This window comes from Phyllostomus hastatus, unplaced genomic scaffold (assembly GCF_019186645.2).
Source record: "Phyllostomus hastatus isolate PE091 unplaced genomic scaffold, TTU_PhHast_1.1 phas_contig_40, whole genome shotgun sequence".
Lineage (NCBI taxonomy): Eukaryota > Metazoa > Chordata > Mammalia > Chiroptera > Phyllostomidae > Phyllostomus > Phyllostomus hastatus.
Window position 1 is genome coordinate 62,146,653 of NW_025333872.1, and position 6,279 is coordinate 62,152,931.

Consider the following 6,279-nt stretch of genomic DNA (forward strand, 5'->3'; position numbering starts at 1 on the left):
TAAGGACCTAGAATGTTTCTGGAAGGGATTCCCAACCTAAGACCACAGAGCAGGAAGTGAACTGTGGACGAGCCAGCAAAGCTTTGCTTGCATTACTGCCTGACCTCTGCTTCCTGTCTGCACCCCAACTCCACTGCCCATGGAAAAAATATCTTCCATGAAACTTGTCCCTGGTGCCAAAAAAGGTTGGGGACTGCTGTTTGTGGGCTTCAATTATAGCTGTAGAAAGAGTAAATACATAAGAATATAAAAGGATAAGTGGTAGTACAAATGGGAATCTATAGCTGAAAACCTCACTGTGGGTAGATTTAGGTGATTATAGATCAGAGGTAGAGTTTTGGATTTGAGACCCTGGGGCAAGGTGAATATGAAGGTCACTAGAGGTGAAAAGCTCAACAAACTATGAAGCAAGCAATCGCACTGGCCTCATGTGTGGGCACTGAGCTAACCCAGAACAGTGATAAGAATGTGAGTGGAGGGGAGGTACATGAGCATGGTTTGAGTCATATAATAAATATGGAGAAGTGGCCCAGAGGCTCATGCATGACTCTGGACTGTAGAACCAAAGAGCATGATGAGAACCAAGGCAGGCCCCATCTATGGAGGTGTAGGAGTAAGAGTTCCCAAGTGCAAGGTCTAGGGATGGGAAGGAGCTGGGGACTAGCAAAATGCTGATACCTTTCCTGTTGCATGAATTTCCCTTCCCTGTGACTCCACTGTCTCTATTTTAAACAGCTGGGAAATTAGTGGAACAGGTGATACAATTTTCAACAAAGCAAAGAACTAGAGGGAATGTTTGATGAAGAGATGGAAAAGAAAAAGAGGGTTTTATTGTTTGTTTTGCTTTGCGTTGTTTACCACGGAGTAGAGATTTTAGAAAGAATGATAAATTTGGGGAGGAAAAAATCAGCAAAACTAGGTGGGAAGGTCAAGTACAAAGGTGTGTGGACATGAGAGTGGAGGGATATACTTTGCATTCTGATTAAGGGTCACAGGGATGCTGAGTGTGGGAATATTGCTGTATCTTGAAGTTCCATGCATCTCTGTGATTTAGTTGTTTCAGGATGTCTGCAGTGTCAGGCTCCAGGTATTGTCAGATAACCCATAATGCAGGCAGATGGACCATGTTTCAGAGTTTCAACAGACTGCTAGTAAGAACTTGTTATGTTGCCTGTGAAAAATTCTAGGCTAAGGTTGGAGGGGGAAGATAATTCAGTTCCTGGGGTACATGCCTTCTTTGGAAATCATAGCAGTTCCTGGTTGATGGGGAAAATCCATGGGAAAGAGCCAGAGAACTCAAAAATAGTTCTCATAGTAATGATCCCTGATATTGATTCCTGATGATTTATCGAAATGGTAGCTGGTGACCAAGGAAAGCAGCCTTCCTAAAGGCTGGAGCAAAATATAAACAGGGAATCTTCTGTAGGGTGGACTGAAAGAAACTTGTAGAAGACGAACCAACTGTTTTCTGAGAGCAGGATATGCAGCCACAGAAGAGAGAAAGTTAACAAGAGAGAAGCCAGACTGGCTCTGTGGCAACGATCTTTACTTTTCCCAAAGGGGCTGTTTGCTTGTTTCTATGGCTGATAAAATTTCCCCTGGCAACACTCATGTGCTGCTACCCATTGCCTTCTTTGAAGAACTTGACCTGCAGCTGGGGAGTAAAAGGGTGTGAGCCAGCCCCAGGAGACACAATCATTGACTTTCTGCAGTTTAAGAGTGGTCTAGATTGGGCTTGTGAATTCCTTTTAAATCCTCAGAGTAGATGAAAAGGCCACATTACCTAAAGAACCAGGGTTTATTAGTTTGCCATACGGAGACCCCATATTTCTCCAAACCTGCTGCTCCACAGCAAAAGCCTTCTGGAAACATGTGGTGAAAACTATGAGGGAAAAAAGGGGTGAACTAAAGATTCAGAGAAAGAATTTAAGAATCCTCACGAAGACCGAGAGCCACAACCACATACTTAGTAGTAAAGATTCTTGGGATGCTTGTAAATGTTTATAAAGCTAACAAGAAACCTTTTTCCAGAATGTAAAACATTAAAAGCAGGGTGTGTGTGTGTGTGTGTGTCTGTGTGTGTAAAACAAAAAAAAATCTAAAGAATGACTGACATACTGAGTATATAATGAAAATGCTAAGCAATATTTTTGGAAAATTCATTGCTATTTAAAAGCAAAGAACTCATAGATTTTGTTTGGTTGGTGTTTCCATCTGGTTATGTCCAAATTGCAGAATAAAGGTATAAGAAATTAGAAATTTGGTTCTTTGAAAAAGCACAACAGAATGAAGGGGTACAGGTCTAAATGAGAAAAAAGTCTGCAGTCTGAGTCTTCTCCTGAGAAAAGCCCTGCCCTGGAAGCCCACTGAAGCGACTAGCATAAGAAAGAAACATACTCGGAAAAGTTCAGTGACAATGTCTCCTCTCTTGCAGCTCTCCTTCAGGGTCTAGGCTGCACTCCACCTTGTTTTCTGCTTTGTGGGGTTGAATTTAAACCAGTAAATAAAAACATAAGGGTGTTAAAGCACTTCATCAATTTGAAGTATTTAATGAGATATTCTGGGGTGCTATATCATGCTGTGGACACTGGTTCAACTCCCACACTCAATTTCTAATGACCTAATTTATATCGTGGCAATAATTTTAGATTCAAGGTAGCTGTGATGACCTTTTCTAACCCCATGTTAATTATCCCGTGCCCTAAAATTTCAATTTGGTGTCACGTCTTTCCTTTTTTAAAGTAATTACTGTATTTGATCCATGATATTTGTCATGCCATGAATATTATGTAATTGTTTCTTTATCTCTGCTGCTTTTAATATCTACACAGTATCCATCTTTCTAATGGCTGAAAATTAAATATGACATTGTGTTTTGTATATGCAAGGAGTTCAGCAATGATTAAGTGGCAAAGATAGAAAATGCACCTTTAAAAAAACCACTAACAAAGCATTATTTGGCTTTTCAGTGTGGAAAATAAATGTTGCAGTTTATTCCTTTCCATCATCACCCTCAGAATTGCATCTTTCTGCAGTAACACTAAGAATAATGCAAGGTCATTTCTAAAGTGTTTGTTTTTCTTAGCTTGGTTCACCTTTCCTCTTAGAGAGGGAGGTTATGTGTTGAATTGTGACCCAAATGTCTCCAGTGTGACCAGAAGCTACCCTTTAATTACTTGGGTGGACAGATAAAAATAGAGTAAATGCACAGAAGTTTTTGGTTTTCACAAATGCATCTATTGTGGCCATTTTCGTTATCCATAACATCGGAAGGCTATGTGCTTTTTAAAGCTAGCATTTTCTCAGTCGGAAACAAAATAGAGCCATAGAAAAGTTAATTTCAAATAGGCATTGGTGAATTACTTTCTCTTCATCATTACTTTAAAAAATGTACCTGTATTTTTCAGTCTCTGGGACTTCCTTTCCTTGCTTTGATGTGTAGGTAATGAATCTTTCCATTATGTAGAACATAAGCTCAGAATTCATATTCTGGGGCCCATGTTAGTGGGCCCTTGGAAAATACTATTTATCTGGAAACCTGGGTCTAGGTACATTTTCATCTTAATTAACCTGTGTAATCTTTTTTTGAAAACAAAATTCATCCCTTCATTTGCATTGTAATTACAGGAATTACAAAATGTCAAATTTTAATTGGCTCAAGAGAACTATGTACAACAAAGCCTGATGCTAAATGTAACTGAGGGCTTTGCAGGGACCAGTGGGCTTCTGTGAAGATTAGGGCTACCACAAATGGAGAAGGTTTAACCCCCTCCCAGACTCTCCAATATCTCCAAATCCATCCAGAAAAGCTTCATAGGTGCTCTGATCTTACAAAAGGATGTCACAGGTGATTTCTCCAGATGATTCTTAATATGCTACAATTACTAGTTATTATTTCTGCACAGGTTACAGTACCTTCTAGCCCATAAGCAGCTAATGTTGTTGTGATAAATTCAGTAACATTAACAGAAACCTGTGCTGAATAGTGGTTGAATGAAAAGTCCCTAAAATCACCTAAATCCTTATGATTTGGAGTTCCAAATCTTCTTAAATATTTGTTATGTAAACAATACTGTTAAGCCAAAAACACTTTGAAGGTCTTTATATTTCCAATGTAAATGTCCAGCTCACTTCCCTCCCTTGTTTTCTTCTCTCTTTCTGATTTCCCTTTTTATTCATTACACTTAATAGCCAGTAGTTTTTTTCAAAACTTACTGAAGTGAATCCATCTTTCCACTGGGATCTGACAGATAGGGAGGCTTAAAAAATGCAAAGTCTTCACTCGCAGGCATCTGAGGAAAATATATTGTAGATTTCCTTCTGAACGCCTTCTGTAGCATGAAGAGTCTAGAGTAAAACATTTTATGTAAGGCTTGGGAGCACACATATATTTAGTGGAAGACAGCTCCTCTCTCCTTCGCTCTGTGAGCATTTCACAGCAGCTTCCTCAGTTGGAAGCCAATGTGACATTTTGACACACATATACTGTTTTCACATTTGACTCAGATTTTAGCTTGTACTGTAGCACCGTTGAACATTTCAAGTAGTAATATGATGTCAAATTATAAAATTTCATTTATTTTTAATGATCATTAGAAATGTGGCCATTTATTTTTAATGGTCTGCCTTATTTCAGAAAACTGGATTCAACTAAGTGCTGCTTTCTTTAATCCAATTCCTTTTCAACCTGTCTCTCTTTTATGTCAGAAACATTCACTTACTTCAAAAGGAACTTTTTAAAGTTGTGATACTAGTCAGTGAAATGGGATACAATCATGTCAAACTAGAAGAGTTTTCCCAAATGGGTCATCTTTGCCTCCCTCCCCTCCCCCACATTCCTAGATATTGGTCCATCTGGGTAGATTCTTATAATAAACATTTAATTGTTATCTTTTTTGTTATTCCTCTTAGTGTTAACTCTTATAAAGGCACATAAAATAGTTTGTCTAAGGACTATAGTAATAAGGTGTTTCTGAAATAGAGATATCACTTAGATTATTCTCCCAAACCAATGGAGAAAATTTCTAAAGATTAAGTTCAGTGACAACTCATACTGTTGTAGAAATACAATATGGAGAGATCAGTGTTTAAAAATATTAAGAAAAAAGTTCAAATTATAAGTTAAATTTCTAGACTTGGTCAACAGTTTGAAATTAGCAAGACCACCAGGGGGAGCAAGTTACTGGTCAAAGGAAATGATGTACAGTTCCAGACTTTTCATAGAAAACAGCTTGAAAGAGCAAAATTACACAATTGGTGAGAATAAAAGAAAAGCAATGAGGATCAAAATTACATAGACCTCTAGCTCTTTAAAGTAATATCTTATGAAAATCAAGTTCCTTTAATTTGGTTTCTGAAGTGTCAACACTATGTATTGACAAGTATTTTTTCTTTGTAATTCTTTTCTAGTGAGGTGTCCTGTCTTCTGAAGCCTTTCTGATCTGCATGTCAACAGAACTTTGGAAAATACAAATGACTACAAATTTAGTGACATCACATATACCAGGTCCATATAATTATTGATAGGAAAAAAAAATCCTATGGTAGAGAAGGCCTGGTTGCTTTAAAATATACAATGTGGTTTAATATATGGAGGAAGTTCTCAAAGATTTTACACCCAAATTAGGGGAAAATAACTTACCTAAAGTAACAAAGTGACTTCTAAGCAACCTTTGAGCAAGTACTCTTGGGTCCTGTGACTGGTATTAGTCAAGAAATCCTTCATGAAACTAGAAACATCATTCATAATGAATTTGAATGATTGTACACAAATTCATAAATCATATTAATTTATTTAAATTAAAGATAAGGCATTTTGAGAGAAATAACTTATATCAGTGTCATTATGAATATTTAATATTGACATTGAACAGAATAATACCTTCATTTCATTTAGCATGAGCTATTTATTGATTGTATACAGAGCATATATTACTTAAAACTAATGTGGCACATTCTCCTGAGTCTAAGGGGAAAGGAAAACATTAACACATAATTGCTCCAATATATGATTATATGACATAAAAATGTTTATAGGAAAGTAGTATATGCAGTAGAAGAGTATAATAAGGACTTTAGCTTTGGTTAAGTATTTAGGGATGTCTCCTCAGAGGAAATGGTGATGCATATATAGATACTAAAAATTTAACCATGTGAATCATGGAGGGAGGTAAGAAAAATAATGCAGCTAGAGGAAAGAGCAACTTTGGGAGCTGTACAGAAAGACCTTGACTTTGAGGTAGAGAGAGGTGCCTAGTAGGTTGGGGGTACAGTGATCAA